This window comes from Salmo salar, chromosome 03 (assembly GCF_965601325.2).
Source record: "Salmo salar chromosome 03, fSalSal1, whole genome shotgun sequence".
NCBI lineage: Eukaryota > Metazoa > Chordata > Actinopteri > Salmoniformes > Salmonidae > Salmo > Salmo salar.
The window spans coordinates 7,651,850-7,667,500 of NC_138293.1; the positions used below are offsets into that span (position 1 = coordinate 7,651,850).

A 15,651-nucleotide genomic window follows, 5' to 3' on the forward strand; every position below is an offset into this window, starting at 1 on the left:
CGCTTAAAACACTTGGCCATTGTGAATAAAAGGAAAGTGATGAGGAGAAAGCACAAGTGGGCTATATACGCTTCGAGCAAGGTTAAAACATGTGTGGGGAGACCCCATTGAAATTCAGGTCCAACGTCTGAAAAACTCGGCCGTTGCAGCAGTTGGAATTCAAGTAAAGTAATTGGGATTTGGAAACAGACATCATTGGTGCAAAATGGTAAACTTGATTGCACGACATATTGAACTTATTGTGCCTAATCACGCCTTAACCACTCGGTCATTACAGCTTTCTGAATAAGCTCACACAAACGATTTCTGAGCACTTGAATCACTGGACAAGTCCATGCATTAAAGAGACTATCCATATCAAGTCACCAAGGATATGTTCAGAATGAGGACTGGTTTGTCATAACGCTGCGAGCAGGGCTCGAACCTGCGCGGGGAGACCCCATTGGATTTCGAGTCCAACGCCTTAACCTCTCGGCCATCACAGCTTGCTCTATTACCTTCTACGCCCTAACCAGTCCGCTATCTCGTTCTGTCCATTTTAACTCTAAAACGTCCAGATCATCGCTACTGAAGTACCGACTTGAAATGTTTGTCATGGAAGATACATTCTGAGCACTTGAATCAAAGGACAAGTGCACACATTATCCATATCAAGTCACCAAGTATATGTTAAAAATAAAGAATGGTTTGCCATTGCGCTGCGAGCAGGGTTCGAACCTGCGCAGGGAGACCCCATTGGATTTCAAGACCAACGCCTTAACCACTCGGCCATCGCAGCTCGCTATATTAACTACTAGGCCTTAACCAGTCGGCTATCTCATTCTGTCCATTTTACTTCTGTAAAGACTAGACTATCTACTGAAGAGCCTATTTGAACTGTTTGTCAAGGAATATATATTCTGAGCACTTGAATCAATGGACAAGTCCATGCATTCAGCACATTATCCACATCAAGTCACATGTTACAAATATAGACTGGTTTGTCAATGCGCTGCGAGCAGCTTTAAAAACTGTACGGGGAGAAAAAAATGATTTTCATTTCCAACGCTTAAAACACTTGGCCATTGCGGCTGTGTGAATCAAAGGAAAGTGATGAGGAGAAAGCACAAGTGGGCTATATACGCTTCGAGCAAGGTTAAAACATGTGTGGGGAGACCCCATTGAAATTCAGGTCCAACGTCTGAAAAACTCGGCCGTTGCAGCTGTTGGAATTCAAGTAAAGTAATTGGGATTTGGAAAGAGACATCATTGGTGCAAAATGGTAAACTTGATTGCACTTATTGTGCCTAATCACGCCTTAACCACTCGGTCATTACAGCTTTCTGAATAAGCTCACACAAACGATTTCTGAGCACTTGAATCACTGGACAAGTCCATGCATTAAAGAGACTATCCATATCAAGTCACCAAGGATATGTTCAGAATGAGGACTGGTTTGTCATAACGCTGCGAGCAGGGTTCGAACCTGCGCGGGGAGACCCCATTGGATTTCGAGTCCAACGCCTTAACCTCTCGGCCATCACAGCTTGCTCTATTACCTTCTACGCCCTAACCAGTCCGCTATCTCGTTCTGTCCATTTTAACTCTAAAACGTCCAGATCATCGCTACTGAAGTACCGACTTGAAATGTTTGTCATGGAAGATACATTCTGAGCACTTGAATCAAAGGACAAGTGCACACATTATCCATATCAAGTCACCAAGTATATGTTAAAAATAAAGAATGGTTTGCCATTGCGCTGCGAGCAGGGTTCGAACCTGCGCAGGGAGACCCGATTGGATTTCAAGAGCAACGCCTTAACCACTCGGCCATCGCAGCTCGCTATATTAACTACTAGGCCTTAACCAGTCGGCTATCTCATTCTGTCCATTTTACTTCTGTAAAGACTAGACTATCTACTGAAGAGCCTATTTGAACTGTTTGTCAAGGAATATATATTCTGAGCACTTGAATCAATGGACAAGTCCATGCATTCAGCACATTATCCACATCAAGTCACATGTTACAAATATAGACTGGTTTGTCAATGCGCTGCGAGCAGCTTTAAAAACTGTACGGGGAGAAAAAAATGATTTTCATTTCCAACGCTTAAAACACTTGGCCATTGCGGCTGTGTGAATCAAAGGAAAGTGATGAGGAGAAAGCACAAGTGGGCTATATACGCTTCGAGCAAGGTTAAAACATGTGTGGGGAGACCCCATTGAAATTCAGGTCCAACGTCTGAAAAACTCGGCCGTTGCAGCTGTTGGAATTCAAGTAAAGTAATTGGGATTTGGAAACAGACATCATTGGTGCAAAATGGAAAACTTGATTGCACGACATATTGAACTTATTGTGCCTAATCACGCCTTAACCACTCGGTCATTACAGCTTTCTGAATAAGCTCACACAAACGATTTCTGAGCACTTGAATCACTGGACAAGTCCATGCATTAAAGAGACTATCCATATCAAGTCACCAAGGATATGTTCAGAATGAGGACTGGTTTGTCATAACGCTGCGAGCAGGGTTCGAACCTGCGCGGGGAGACCCCATCGGATTTCGAGTACAACGCCTTAATCTCTAGGCCATCACAGCTTGCTCTATTACCTTCCACGCCCTAACCAGTCCGCTATCTCGTTCTGTCCATTTTAACTCTAAAACGTCCAGATCATCGCTACTGAAGTACCGACTTGAAATGTTTGTCATGGAAGATACATTCTGAGCACTTGAATCAAAGGACAAGTGCACACATTATCCATATCAAGTCACCAAGTATATGTTAAAAATAAAGAATGGTTTGCCATTGCGCTGCGAGCAGGGTTCGAACCTGCGCAGGGAGACCCGATTGGATTTCAAGAGCAACGCCTTAACCACTCGGCCATCGCAGCTCGCTATATTAACTACTAGGCCTTAACCAGTCGGCTATCTCATTCTGTCCATTTTACTTCTGTAAAGACTAGACTATCTACTGAAGAGCCTATTTGAACTGTTTGTCAAGGAATATATATTCTGAGCACTTGAATCAATGGACAAGTCCATGCATTCAGCACATTATCCACATCAAGTCACATGTTACAAATATAGACTGGTTTGTCAATGCGCTGCGAGCAGCTTTAAAAACTGTACGGGGAGAAAAAAATGATTTTCATTTCCAACGCTTAAAACACTTGGCCATTGCGGCTGTGTGAATCAAAGGAAAGTGATGAGGAGAAAGCACAAGTGGGCTATATACGCTTCGAGCAAGGTTAAAACATGTGTGGGGAGACCCCATTGAAATTCAGGTCCAACGTCTGAAAAACTCGGCCGTTGCAGCTGTTGGAATTCAAGTAAAGTAATTGGGATTTGGAAACAGACATCATTGGTGCAAAATGGAAAACTTGATTGCACGACATATTGAACTTATTGTGCCTAATCACGCCTTAACCACTCGGTCATTACAGCTTTCTGAATAAGCTCACACAAACGATTTCTGAGCACTTGAATCACTGGACAAGTCCATGCATTAAAGAGACTATCCATATCAAGTCACCAAGGATATGTTCAGAATGAGGACTGGTTTGTCATAACGCTGCGAGCAGGGTTCGAACCTGCGCGGGGAGACCCCATCGGATTTCGAGTACAACGCCTTAATCTCTAGGCCATCACAGCTTGCTCTATTACCTTCCACGCCCTAACCAGTCCGCTATCTCGTTCTGTCCATTTTAACTCTAAAACGTCCAGATCATCGCTACTGAAGTACCGACTTGAAATGTTTGTCATGGAAGATACATTCTGAGCACTTGAATGAAAGGACAAGTGCACACATTATCCATATCAAGTCACCAAGTATATGTTAAAAATAAAGAATGGCTTGCCATTGCGCTGCGAGCAGGGATCGAAACTGTGCAGGGAGACCCCATTGGATTTCAAATCCAACGCCTTAACCACTCGGCCATCGCAGCTCGCTATATTAACCACCAGGCCTTAACCAGTCGGCTATCTCATTCTGTCCATTTTACTTCTTTAAAGACTAGACTATCTACTGAAGAGCCTATTTGAACTGTTTGTCAAGGAATATATATTCTGAGCACTTGAATCAATGGACAAGTCCATGCATTCAGCACATTATCCATATCAAGTCACATGTTACAAATATAGACTGGTTTGTCAATGCGCTGCGAGCAGCTTAAAAACTGTATGGGGAGAAAACAATGGATTTCATTTCCAACGCTTAAAACACTTGGCCATTGTGAATAAAAGGAAAGTGATGAGGAGAAAGCACAAGTGGGCGATATACGCTTCGAGCAAGGTTAAAACATGTGTGGGGAGACCCCATTGAAATTCAGGTCCAACGTCTGAAAAACTCGGCCGTTGCAGCAGTTGGAATTCAAGTAAAGTAATTGGGATTTGGAAACAGACATCATTGGTGCAAAATGGTAAACTTGATTGCACGACATATTGAACTTATTGTGCCTAATCACGCCTTAACCACTCGGTCATTACAGCTTTCTGAATAAGCTCACACAAACGATTTCTGAGCACTTGAATCACTGGACAAGTCCATGCATTAAAGAGACTATCCATATCAAGTCACCAAGGATATGTTCAGAATGAGGACTGGTTTGTCATAACGCTGCGAGCAGGGTTCGAACCTGCGCGGGGAGACCCCATTGGATTTCGAGTCCCACGCCTTAATCTCTCGGCCATCACAGCTTGCTCTATTACCTTCCACGCCCTAACCAGTCCGCTATCTCGTTCTGTCCATTTTAACTCTAAAACGTCCAGATCATCGCTACTGAAGTACCGACTTGAAATGTTTGTCATGGAAGATACATTCTGAGCACTTGAATGAAAGGACAAGTGCACACATTATCCATATCAAGTCACCAAGTATATGTTAAAAAGAAAGAATGGCTTGCCATTGCGCTGCGAGCAGGGATCGAACCTGCGCAGGGAGACCCCATTGGATTTCAAATCCAACGCCTTAACCACTCGGCCATCGCAGCTCGCTATATTAACCACCAGGCCTTAACCAGTCGGCTATCTCATTCTGTCCATTTTACTTCTTTAAAGACTAGACTATCTACTGAAGAGCCTATTTGAACTGTTTGTCAAGGAATATATATTCTGAGCACTTGAATCAATGGACAAGTCCATGCATTCAGCACATTATCCACATCAAGTCACATGTTACAAATATAGACTGGTTTGTCAATGCGCTGCGAGCAGCTTTAAAAACTGTACGGGGAGAAAAAAATGATTTTCATTTCCAACGCTTAAAACACTTGGCCATTGCGGCTGTGTGAATCAAAGGAAAGTGATGAGGAGAAAGCACAAGTGGGCTATATACGCTTCGAGCAAGGTTAAAACATGTGTGGGGAGACCCCATTGAAATTCAGGTCCAACGTCTGAAAAACTCGGCCGTTGCAGCTGTTGGAATTCAAGTAAAGTAATTGGGATTTGGAAACAGACATCATTGGTGCAAAATGGTAAACTTGATTGCACGACATATTGAACTTATTGTGCCTAATCACGCCTTAACCACTCGGTCATTACAGCTTTCTGAATAAGCTCACACAAACGATTTCTGAGCACTTGAATCACTGGACAAGTCCATGCATTAAAGAGACTATCCATATCAAGTCACCAAGGATATGTTCAGAATGAGGACTGGTTTGTCATAACGCTGCGAGCAGGGTTCGAACCTGCGCGGGGAGACCCCATTGGATTTCGAGTCCCACGCCTTAATCTCTCGGCCATCACAGCTTGCTCTATTACCTTCCACGCCCTAACCAGTCCGCTATCTCGTTCTGTCCATTTTAACTCTAAAACGTCCAGATCATCGCTACTGAAGTACCGACTTGAAATGTTTGTCATGGAAGATACATTCTGAGCACTTGAATGAAAGGACAAGTGCACACATTATCCATATCAAGTCACCAAGTATATGTTAAAAAGAAAGAATGGCTTGCCATTGCGCTGCGAGCAGGGATCGAACCTGCGCAGGGAGACCCCATTGGATTTCAAATCCAACGCCTTAACCACTCGGCCATCGCAGCTCGCTATATTAACCACCAGGCCTTAACCAGTCGGCTATCTCATTCTGTCCATTTTACTTCTTTAAAGACTAGACTATCTACTGAAGAGCCTATTTGAACTGTTTGTCAAGGAATATATATTCTGAGCACTTGAATCAATGGACAAGTCCATGCATTCAGCACATTATCCATATCAAGTCACATGTTACAAATATAGACTGGTTTGTCAATGCGCTGCGAGCAGCTTAAAAACTGTATGGGGAGAAAACAATGGATTTCATTTCCAACGCTTAAAACACTTGGCCATTGTGAATAAAAGGAAAGTGATGAGGAGAAAGCACAAGTGGGCTATATACGCTTCGAGCAAGGTTAAAACATGTGTGGGGAGACCCCATTGAAATTCAGGTCCAACGTCTGAAAAACTCGGCCGTTGCAGCAGTTGGAATTCAAGTAAAGTAATTGGGATTTGGAAACAGACATCATTGGTGCAAAATGGTAAACTTGATTGCACGACATATTGAACTTATTGTGCCTAATCACGCGGTCATTACAGCTTTCTGAATAAGCTCACACAAACGATTTCTGAGCACTTGAATCACTGGACAAGTCCATGCATTAAAGAGACTATCCATATCAAGTCACCAAGGATATGTTCAGAATGAGGACTGGTTTGTCATAACGCTGCGAGCAGGGTTCGAACCTGCGCGGGGAGACCCCATTGGATTTCGAGTCCAACGCCTTAACCTCTCGGCCATCACAGCTTGCTCTATTACCTTCTACGCCCTAACCAGTCCGCTATCTCGTTCTGTCCATTTTAACTCTAAAACGTCCAGATCATCGCTACTGAAGTACCGACTTGAAATGTTTGTCATGGAAGATACATTCTGAGCACTTGAATCAAAGGACAAGTGCACACATTATCCATATCAAGTCACCAAGTATATGTTAAAAATAAAGAATGGTTTGCCATTGCGCTGCAAGCAGGGTTCGAACCTGCGCAGGGAGACCCCATTGGATTTCAAGAGCAACGCCTTAACCACTCCGCCATCGCAGCTCGCTATATTAACTACTAGGGCTTAACCAGTCGGCTATCTCATTCTGTCCATTTTACTTCTGTAAAGACTAGACTATCTACTGAAGAGCCTATTTGAACTGTTTGTCAAGGAATATATATTCTGAGCACTTGAATCAATGGACAAGTCCATGCATTCAGCACATTATCCACATCAAGTCACATGTTACAAATATAGACTGGTTTGTCAATGCGCTGCGAGCAGCTTTAAAAACTGTACGGGGAGAAAAAAATGATTTTCATTTCCAACGCTTAAAACACTTGGCCATTGCGGCTGTGTGAATCAAAGGAAAGTGATGAGGAGAAAGCACAAGTGGGCTATATACGCTTCGAGCAAGGTTAAAACATGTGTGGGGAGACCCCATTGAAATTCAGGTCCAACGTCTGAAAAACTCGGCCGTTGCAGCTGTTGGAATTCAAGTAAAGTAATTGGGATTTGGAAACAGACATCATTGGTGCAAAATGGTAAACTTGATTGCACGACATATTGAACTTATTGTGCCTAATCACGCCTTAACCACTCGGTCATTACAGCTTTCTGAATAAGCTCACACAAACGATTTCTGAGCACTTGAATCACTGGACAAGTCCATGCATTAAAGAGACTATCCATATCAAGTCACCAAGGATATGTTCAGAATGAGGACTGGTTTGTCATAACGCTGCGAGCAGGGTTCGAACCTGCGCGGGGAGACCCCATTGGATTTCGAGTCCCACGCCTTAATCTCTCGGCCATCACAGCTTGCTCTATTACCTTCCACGCCCTAACCAGTCCGCTATCTCGTTCTGTCCATTTTAACTCTAAAACGTCCAGATCATCGCTACTGAAGTACCGACTTGAAATGTTTGTCATGGAAGATACATTCTGAGCACTTGAATGAAAGGACAAGTGCACACATTATCCATATCAAGTCACCAAGTATATGTTAAAAATAAAGAATGGCTTGCCATTGCGCTGCGAGCAGGGATCGAACCTGCGCAGGTAGACCCCATTGGATTTCAAATCCAACGCCTTAACCACTCGGCCATCGCAGCTCGCTATATTAACCACCAGGCCTTAACCAGTCGGCTATCTCATTCTGTCCATTTTACTTCTTTAAAGACTAGACTATCTACTGAAGAGCCTATTTGAACTGTTTGTCAAGGAATATATATTCTGAGCACTTGAATCAATGGACAAGTCCATGCATTCAGCACATTATCCATATCAAGTCACATGTTACAAATATAGACTGGTTTGTCAATGCGCTGCGAGCAGCTTAAAAACTGTATGGGGAGAAAACAATGGATTTCATTTCCAACGCTTAAAACACTTGGCCATTGTGAATAAAAGGAAAGTGATGAGGAGAAAGCACAAGTGGGCTATATACGCTTCGAGCAAGGTTAAAACATGTGTGGGGAGACCCCATTGAAATTCAGGTCCAACGTCTGAAAAACTCGGCCGTTGCAGCTGTTGGAATTCAAGTAAAGTAATTGGGATTTGGAAACAGACATCATTGGTGCAAAATGGTAAACTTGATTGCACGACATATTGAACTTATTGTGCCTAATCACGCCTTAACCACTCGGTCATTACAGCTTTCTGAATAAGCTCACACAAACGATTTCTGAGCACTTGAATCACTGGACAAGTCCATGCATTAAAGAGACTATCCATATCAAGTCACCAAGGATATGTTCAGAATGAGGACTGGTTTGTCATAACGCTGCGAGCAGGGTACGAACCTGCGCGGGGAGACCCCATTGGATTTCGAGTCCAACGCCTTAACCTCTCGGCCATCACAGCTTGCTCTATTACCTTCTACGCCCTAACCAGTCCGCTATCTCGTTCTGTCCATTTTAACTCTAAAACGTCCAGATCATCGCTACTGAAGTACCGACTTGAAATGTTTGTCATGGAAGATACATTCTGAGCACTTGAATGAAAGGACAAGTGCACACATTATCCATATCAAGTCACCAAGTATATGTTAAAAATAAAGAATGGTTTGCCATTGCGCTGCGAGCAGGGTTCGAACCTGCGCAGGGAGACCCCATTGGATTTCAAGACCAACGCCTTAACCACTCGGCCATCGCAGCTCGCTATATTAACTACTAGGCCTTAACCAGTCGGCTATCTCATTCTGTCCATTTTACTTCTTTAAAGACTAGACTATCTACTGAAGAGCCTATTTGAACTGTTTGTCAAGGAATATATATTCTGAGCACTTGAATCAATGGACAAGTCCATGCATTCAGCACATTATCCATATCAAGTCACATGTTACAAATATAGACTGGTTTGTCAATGCGCTGCGAGCAGCTTAAAAACTGTATGGGGAGAAAACAATGGATTTCATTTCCAACGCTTAAAACACTTGGCCATTGTGAATAAAAGGAAAGTGATGAGGAGAAAGCACAAGTGGGCTATATACGCTTCGAGCAAGGTTAAAACATGTGTGGGGAGACCCCATTGAAATTCAGGTCCAACGTCTGAAAAACTCGGCCGTTGCAGCTGTTGGAATTCAAGTAAAGTAATTGGGATTTGGAAACAGACATCATTGGTGCAAAATGGTAAACTTGATTGCACGACATATTGAACTTATTGTGCCTAATCACGCCTTAACCACTCGGTCATTACAGCTTTCTGAATAAGCTCACACAAACGATTTCTGAGCACTTGAATCACTGGACAAGTCCATGCATTAAAGAGACTATCCATATCAAGTCACCTCATTCTGATATGTTCAGAATGAGGACTGGTTTGTCATAAAGCTGCGAGCAGGGTTCGAACCTGCGCGAGGAGACCCCATAGGATTTCGAGTCCAACGCCTTAACCTCTCGGCCATCACAGCTTGCTCTATTACCTTCTACGCCCTAACCAGTCCGCTATCTCGTTCTGTCCATTTTAACTCTAAAACGTCCAGATCATCGCTACTGAAGTACCGACTTGAAATGTTTGTCATGGAAGATACATTCTGAGCACTTGAATCAAAGGACAAGTGCACACATTATCCATATCAAGTCACCAAGTATATGTTAAAAATAAAGAATGGTTTGCCATTGCGCTGCGAGCAGGGTTCGAACCTGCACAGGGAGACCCCATTGGATTTGAAGACCAACGCCTTAACCACTCGGCCATCGCAGCTCGCTATATTAACTACTAGGCCTTAACCAGTCGGCTATCTCATTCTGTCCATTTTACTTCTGTAAAGACTAGACTATCTACCGAAGAGCCTATTTGAACTGTTTGTCAAGGAATATATATTCTGAGCACTTGAATCAATGGACAAGTCCATGCATTCAGCACATTATCCACATCAAGTCACATGTTACAAATATAGACTGGTTTGTCAATGCGCTGCGAGCAGCTTTAAAAACTGTACGGGGAGAAAAAAATGATTTTCATTTCCAACGCTTAAAACACTTGGCCATTGCGGCTGTGTGAATCAAAGGAAAGTGATGAGGAGAAAGCACAAGTGGGCTATATACGCTTCGAGCAAGGTTAAAACATGTGTGGGGAGACCCCATTGAAATTCAGGTCCAACGTCTGAAAGACTCGGCCGTTGCAGCTGTTGGAATTCAAGTAAAGTAATTGGGATTTGGAAACAGACATCATTGGTGCAAAATGGTAAACTTGATTGCACGACATATTGAACTTATTGTGCCTAATCACGCCTTAACCACTCGGTCATTACAGCTTTCTGAATAAGCTCACACAAACGATTTCTGAGCACTTGAATCACTGGACAAGTCCATGCATTAAAGAGACTATCCATATCAAGTCACCAAGGATATGTTCAGAATGAGGACTGGTTTGTCATAACGCTGCGAGCAGGGTTCGAACCTGCGCGGGGAGACCCCATTGGATTTCGAGTACAACGCCTTAATCTCTCGGCCATCACAGCTTGCTCTATTACCTTCCACGCCCTAACCAGTCCGCTATCTCGTTCTGTCCATTTTAACTCTAAAACGTCCAGATCATCGCTACTGAAGTACCGACTTGAAATGTTTGTCATGGAAGATACATTCTGAGCACTTGAATCAAAGGACAAGTGCACACATTATCCATATCAAGTCACCAAGTATAAGTTAAAAATAAAGAATGGTTTGCCATTGCGCTGCGAGCAGGGTTCGAACCTGCGCAGGGAGACCCCATTGGATTTCAAGTCCAACGCCTTAACCACTCGGCCATCGCAGCTCGCTATATTAATTACTAGGCCTTAACCAGTCGGCTATCTCATTCTGTCCATTTTACTTCTGTAAAGACTAGACTATCTACTGAAGAGCCTATTTGAACTGTTTGTCAAGGAATATATATTCTGAGCACTTGAATCAATGGACAAGTCCATGCATTCAGCACATTATCCATATCAAGTCACATGTTACAAATATAGACTGGTTTGTCAATGCGCTGCGAGCAGCTTTAAAAACTGTACGGGGAGAAAAAAATGATTTTCATTTCCAACGCTTAAAACACTTGGCCATTGCGGCTGTGTGAATCAAAGGAAAGTGATGAGGAGAAAGCACAAGTGGGCTATATACGCTTCGAGCAAGGTTAAAACATGTGTGGGGAGACCCCATTGAAATTCAGGTCCAACGTCTGAAAAACTCGGCCGTTGCAGCTGTTGGAATTCAAGTAAAGTAATTGGGATTTGGAAACAGACATCATTGGTGCAAAATGGTAAACTTGATTGCACGACATATTGAACTTATTGTGCCAAATCACGCCTTAACCACTCGGTCATTACAGCTTTCTGAATAAGCTCACACAAAAGATTTCTGAGCACTTGAATCACTGGACAAGTCCATGCATTAAAGAGACTATCCATATCAAGTCACCAAGGATATGTTCAGAATGAGGACTGGTTTGTCATAACGCTGCGAGCAGGGTTCGAACCTGCGCGGGGAGACCCCATTGGATTTCGTGTCCAGCGCCTTAACCTCTCGGCCATCACAGCTTGCTCTATTACCTTCTACGCCCTAACCAGTCCGCTATCTCGTTCTGTCCATTTTAACTCTAAAACGTCCAGATCATCGCTACTGAAGTACCGACTTGAAATGTTTGTCATGGAAGATACATTCTGAGCACTTGATTCAAAGGACAAGTGCACACATTATCCATATCAAGTCACCAAGTATATGTTAAAAATAAAGAATGGTTTGCCATTGCGCTGCGAGCAGGGTTCGAACCTGCGCAGGGAGACCCCATTGGATTTCAAGTCCAACGCCTTAACCACTCGGCCATCGCAGCTCGCTATATTAACTACTAGGCCTTAACCAGTCGGCTATCTCATTCTGTCCATTTTACTTCTGTAAAGACTAGACTATCTACCGAAGAGCCTATTTGAACTGTTTGTCAAAGAATATATATTCTGAGCACTTGAATCAATGGACAAGTCCATGCATTCAGCACATTATCCATATCAAGTCACATGTTACAAATATAGACTGGTTTGTCAATGCGCTGCGAGCAGCTTTAAAAACTGTACGGGGAGAAAAAAATGATTTTCATTTCCAACGCTTAAAACACTTGGCCATTGCGGCTGTGTGAATCAAAGGAAAGTGATGAGGAGAAAGCACAAGTGGGCTATATACGCTTCGAGCAAGGTTAAAACATGTGTGGGGAGACCCCATTGAAATTCAGGTCCAACGTCTGAAAGACTCGGCCGTTGCAGCTGTTGGAATTCAAGTAAAGTAATTGGGATTTGGAAACAGACATCATTGGTGCAAAATGGTAAACTTGATTGCACGACATATTGAACTTATTGTGCCTAATCACGCCTTAACCACTCGGTCATTACAGCTTTCTGAATAAGCTCACACAAACGATTTCTGAGCACTTGAATCACTGGACAAGTCCATGCATTAAAGAGACTATCCATATCAAGTCACCAAGGATATGTTCAGAATGAGGACTGGTTTGTCATAACGCTGCGAGCAGGGTTCGAACCTGCGCGGGGAGACCCCATTGGATTTCGAGTACAACGCCTTAATCTCTCGGCCATCACAGCTTGCTCTATTACCTTCCACGCCCTAACCAGTCCGCTATCTCGTTCTGTCCATTTTAACTCTAAAACGTCCAGATCATCGCTACTGAAGTACCGACTTGAAATGTTTGTCATGGAAGATACATTCTGAGCACTTGAATCAAAGGACAAGTGCACACATTATCCATATCAAGTCACCAAGTATAAGTTAAAAATAAAGAATGGTTTGCCATTGCGCTGCGAGCAGGGTTCGAACCTGCGCAGGGAGACCCCATTGGATTTCAAGTCCAACGCCTTAACCACTCGGCCATCGCAGCTCGCTATATTAATTACTAGGCCTTAACCAGTCGGCTATCTCATTCTGTCCATTTTACTTCTGTAAAGACTAGACTATCTACTGAAGAGCCTATTTGAACTGTTTGTCAAGGAATATATATTCTGAGCACTTGAATCAATGGACAAGTCCATGCATTCAGCACATTATCCATATCAAGTCACATGTTACAAATATAGACTGGTTTGTCAATGCGCTGCGAGCAGCTTTAAAAACTGTACGGGGAGAAAAAAATGATTTTCATTTCCAACGCTTAAAACACTTGGCCATTGCGGCTGTGTGAATCAAAGGAAAGTGATGAGGAGAAAGCACAAGTGGGCTATATACGCTTCGAGCAAGGTTAAAACATGTGTGGGGAGACCCCATTGAAATTCAGGTCCAACGTCTGAAAAACTCGGCCGTTGCAGCTGTTGGAATTCAAGTAAAGTAATTGGGATTTGGAAACAGACATCATTGGTGCAAAATGGTAAACTTGATTGCACGACATATTGAACTTATTGTGCCAAATCACGCCTTAACCACTCGGTCATTACAGCTTTCTGAATAAGCTCACACAAAAGATTTCTGAGCACTTGAATCACTGGACAAGTCCATGCATTAAAGAGACTATCCATATCAAGTCACCAAGGATATGTTCAGAATGAGGACTGGTTTGTCATAACGCTGCGAGCAGGGTTCGAACCTGCGCGGGGAGACCCCATTGGATTTCGTGTCCAGCGCCTTAACCTCTCGGCCATCACAGCTTGCTCTATTACCTTCTACGCCCTAACCAGTCCGCTATCTCGTTCTGTCCATTTTAACTCTAAAACGTCCAGATCATCGCTACTGAAGTACCGACTTGAAATGTTTGTCATGGAAGATACATTCTGAGCACTTGATTCAAAGGACAAGTGCACACATTATCCATATCAAGTCACCAAGTATATGTTAAAAATAAAGAATGGTTTGCCATTGCGCTGCGAGCAGGGTTCGAACCTGCGCAGGGAGACCCCATTGGATTTCAAGTCCAACGCCTTAACCACTCGGCCATCGCAGCTCGCTATATTAACTACTAGGCCTTAACCAGTCGGCTATCTCATTCTGTCCATTTTACTTCTGTAAAGACTAGACTATCTACCGAAGAGCCTATTTGAACTGTTTGTCAAAGAATATATATTCTGAGCACTTGAATCAATGGACAAGTCCATGCATTCAGCACATTATCCATATCAAGTCACATGTTACAAATATAGACTGGTTTGTCAATGCGCTGCGAGCAGCTTTAAAAACTGTACGGGGAGAAAAAAATGATTTTCATTTCCAACGCTTAAAACACTTGGCCATTGCGGCTGTGTGAATCAAAGGAAAGTGATGAGGAGAAAGCACAAGTGGGCTATATACGCTTCGAGCAAGGTTAAAACATGTGTGGGGAGACCCCATTGAAATTCAGGTCCAACGTCTGAAAAACTCGGCCGTTGCAGCTGTTGGAATTCAAGTAAAGTAATTGGGATTTGGAAACAGACATCATTGGTGCAAAATGGTAAACTTGATTGCAAGACATATTGAACTTATTGTGCCAAATCACACCTTAACCACTCGGCCATTACAGCTTTCTGAATAAGCTCACACAAAAGATTTCTGAGCACTTGAATCACTGGACAAGTCCATGCATTTAAAAGACTATCCATATCATGTCACCAAGGATATGTTCAGAATGAGGACTGGATTGTCATAACGCTGCGAGCAGGGTTCGAACCTGCGCGGGGAGACCCCATTGGATTTCGAGTCCAACGCCTTAACCTCTCGGCCATCACAGCTTGCTCTATTACCTTCTACGCCCTAACCAGTCCGCTATCTCGTTCTGTCCATTTTAACTCTAAAACGTCCAGATCATCGCTACTGAAGTACCGACTTGAAATGTTTGTCATGGAAGATACATTCTGAGCACTTGAATCAAAGGACAAGTGCACACATTATCCATATCAAGTCACCAAGTATATGTTAAAAATAAAGAATGGTTTGCCATTGCGCTGCGAGCAGGGTTCGAACCTGCGCAGGGAGACCCCATTGGATTTGAAGACCAACGCCTTAACCACTCGGCGATCTAAGCAGCTCGCTATATTAACTACTAGGCCTTAACCAGTCGGCTATCTCATTCTGTCCATTTTACTTCTGTAAAGACTAGACTATCTACCGAAGAGCCTATTTGAACTGTTTGTCAAGGAATATATATTCTGAGCACTTGAATCAATGGACAAGTCCATGCATTCAGCACATTATCCACATCAAGTCACAT

At 43.2% G+C, this 15,651-nt stretch overlaps 28 non-coding genes across 28 annotated transcripts; all 28 read right to left on the reverse strand.

Moving 5' to 3' along the window:
- Positions 1-403: 403 nt before the first annotated feature.
- trnas-cga (transfer RNA serine (anticodon CGA)) lies at positions 404-485 on the reverse strand. Its single transcript has one exon. It is a non-coding gene; the product is annotated as a tRNA-Ser (tRNA).
- A 211-nt stretch (positions 486-696) lies between these two features.
- trnas-uga (transfer RNA serine (anticodon UGA)) lies at positions 697-778 on the reverse strand. The gene has a single exon. It is a non-coding gene; the product is annotated as a tRNA-Ser (tRNA).
- Positions 779-1,444: 666 nt separating this feature from the next.
- Positions 1,445-1,526, reverse strand: trnas-cga (transfer RNA serine (anticodon CGA)). The gene has a single exon. It is a non-coding gene; the product is annotated as a tRNA-Ser (tRNA).
- A 211-nt stretch (positions 1,527-1,737) lies between these two features.
- On the reverse strand, positions 1,738-1,819 carry trnas-uga (transfer RNA serine (anticodon UGA)). Its single transcript has one exon. It is a non-coding gene; the product is annotated as a tRNA-Ser (tRNA).
- A 678-nt stretch (positions 1,820-2,497) lies between these two features.
- Positions 2,498-2,579, reverse strand: trnas-cga (transfer RNA serine (anticodon CGA)). The gene has a single exon. It is a non-coding gene; the product is annotated as a tRNA-Ser (tRNA).
- Positions 2,580-2,790: 211 nt separating this feature from the next.
- On the reverse strand, positions 2,791-2,872 carry trnas-uga (transfer RNA serine (anticodon UGA)). The gene has a single exon. It is a non-coding gene; the product is annotated as a tRNA-Ser (tRNA).
- A 678-nt stretch (positions 2,873-3,550) lies between these two features.
- On the reverse strand, positions 3,551-3,632 carry trnas-cga (transfer RNA serine (anticodon CGA)). The gene has a single exon. It is a non-coding gene; the product is annotated as a tRNA-Ser (tRNA).
- Positions 3,633-3,843: 211 nt separating this feature from the next.
- trnas-uga (transfer RNA serine (anticodon UGA)) lies at positions 3,844-3,925 on the reverse strand. The gene has a single exon. It is a non-coding gene; the product is annotated as a tRNA-Ser (tRNA).
- Positions 3,926-4,594: 669 nt separating this feature from the next.
- On the reverse strand, positions 4,595-4,676 carry trnas-cga (transfer RNA serine (anticodon CGA)). The gene has a single exon. It is a non-coding gene; the product is annotated as a tRNA-Ser (tRNA).
- A 211-nt stretch (positions 4,677-4,887) lies between these two features.
- Positions 4,888-4,969, reverse strand: trnas-uga (transfer RNA serine (anticodon UGA)). Its single transcript has one exon. It is a non-coding gene; the product is annotated as a tRNA-Ser (tRNA).
- A 678-nt stretch (positions 4,970-5,647) lies between these two features.
- Positions 5,648-5,729, reverse strand: trnas-cga (transfer RNA serine (anticodon CGA)). The gene has a single exon. It is a non-coding gene; the product is annotated as a tRNA-Ser (tRNA).
- Positions 5,730-5,940: 211 nt separating this feature from the next.
- Positions 5,941-6,022, reverse strand: trnas-uga (transfer RNA serine (anticodon UGA)). Its single transcript has one exon. It is a non-coding gene; the product is annotated as a tRNA-Ser (tRNA).
- Positions 6,023-6,680: 658 nt separating this feature from the next.
- On the reverse strand, positions 6,681-6,762 carry trnas-cga (transfer RNA serine (anticodon CGA)). Its single transcript has one exon. It is a non-coding gene; the product is annotated as a tRNA-Ser (tRNA).
- A 211-nt stretch (positions 6,763-6,973) lies between these two features.
- trnas-uga (transfer RNA serine (anticodon UGA)) lies at positions 6,974-7,055 on the reverse strand. Its single transcript has one exon. It is a non-coding gene; the product is annotated as a tRNA-Ser (tRNA).
- A 678-nt stretch (positions 7,056-7,733) lies between these two features.
- Positions 7,734-7,815, reverse strand: trnas-cga (transfer RNA serine (anticodon CGA)). The gene has a single exon. It is a non-coding gene; the product is annotated as a tRNA-Ser (tRNA).
- A 211-nt stretch (positions 7,816-8,026) lies between these two features.
- On the reverse strand, positions 8,027-8,108 carry trnas-uga (transfer RNA serine (anticodon UGA)). The gene has a single exon. It is a non-coding gene; the product is annotated as a tRNA-Ser (tRNA).
- A 669-nt stretch (positions 8,109-8,777) lies between these two features.
- trnas-cga (transfer RNA serine (anticodon CGA)) lies at positions 8,778-8,859 on the reverse strand. The gene has a single exon. It is a non-coding gene; the product is annotated as a tRNA-Ser (tRNA).
- Positions 8,860-9,070: 211 nt separating this feature from the next.
- trnas-uga (transfer RNA serine (anticodon UGA)) lies at positions 9,071-9,152 on the reverse strand. Its single transcript has one exon. It is a non-coding gene; the product is annotated as a tRNA-Ser (tRNA).
- Positions 9,153-9,825: 673 nt separating this feature from the next.
- trnas-cga (transfer RNA serine (anticodon CGA)) lies at positions 9,826-9,907 on the reverse strand. Its single transcript has one exon. It is a non-coding gene; the product is annotated as a tRNA-Ser (tRNA).
- Positions 9,908-10,878: 971 nt separating this feature from the next.
- On the reverse strand, positions 10,879-10,960 carry trnas-cga (transfer RNA serine (anticodon CGA)). Its single transcript has one exon. It is a non-coding gene; the product is annotated as a tRNA-Ser (tRNA).
- Positions 10,961-11,171: 211 nt separating this feature from the next.
- On the reverse strand, positions 11,172-11,253 carry trnas-uga (transfer RNA serine (anticodon UGA)). The gene has a single exon. It is a non-coding gene; the product is annotated as a tRNA-Ser (tRNA).
- Positions 11,254-11,931: 678 nt separating this feature from the next.
- Positions 11,932-12,013, reverse strand: trnas-cga (transfer RNA serine (anticodon CGA)). The gene has a single exon. It is a non-coding gene; the product is annotated as a tRNA-Ser (tRNA).
- Positions 12,014-12,224: 211 nt separating this feature from the next.
- On the reverse strand, positions 12,225-12,306 carry trnas-uga (transfer RNA serine (anticodon UGA)). Its single transcript has one exon. It is a non-coding gene; the product is annotated as a tRNA-Ser (tRNA).
- A 678-nt stretch (positions 12,307-12,984) lies between these two features.
- On the reverse strand, positions 12,985-13,066 carry trnas-cga (transfer RNA serine (anticodon CGA)). The gene has a single exon. It is a non-coding gene; the product is annotated as a tRNA-Ser (tRNA).
- A 211-nt stretch (positions 13,067-13,277) lies between these two features.
- On the reverse strand, positions 13,278-13,359 carry trnas-uga (transfer RNA serine (anticodon UGA)). Its single transcript has one exon. It is a non-coding gene; the product is annotated as a tRNA-Ser (tRNA).
- Positions 13,360-14,037: 678 nt separating this feature from the next.
- On the reverse strand, positions 14,038-14,119 carry trnas-cga (transfer RNA serine (anticodon CGA)). Its single transcript has one exon. It is a non-coding gene; the product is annotated as a tRNA-Ser (tRNA).
- A 211-nt stretch (positions 14,120-14,330) lies between these two features.
- trnas-uga (transfer RNA serine (anticodon UGA)) lies at positions 14,331-14,412 on the reverse strand. Its single transcript has one exon. It is a non-coding gene; the product is annotated as a tRNA-Ser (tRNA).
- Positions 14,413-15,090: 678 nt separating this feature from the next.
- trnas-cga (transfer RNA serine (anticodon CGA)) lies at positions 15,091-15,172 on the reverse strand. Its single transcript has one exon. It is a non-coding gene; the product is annotated as a tRNA-Ser (tRNA).
- Between the last annotated feature and the right edge of the window lie 479 nt (positions 15,173-15,651).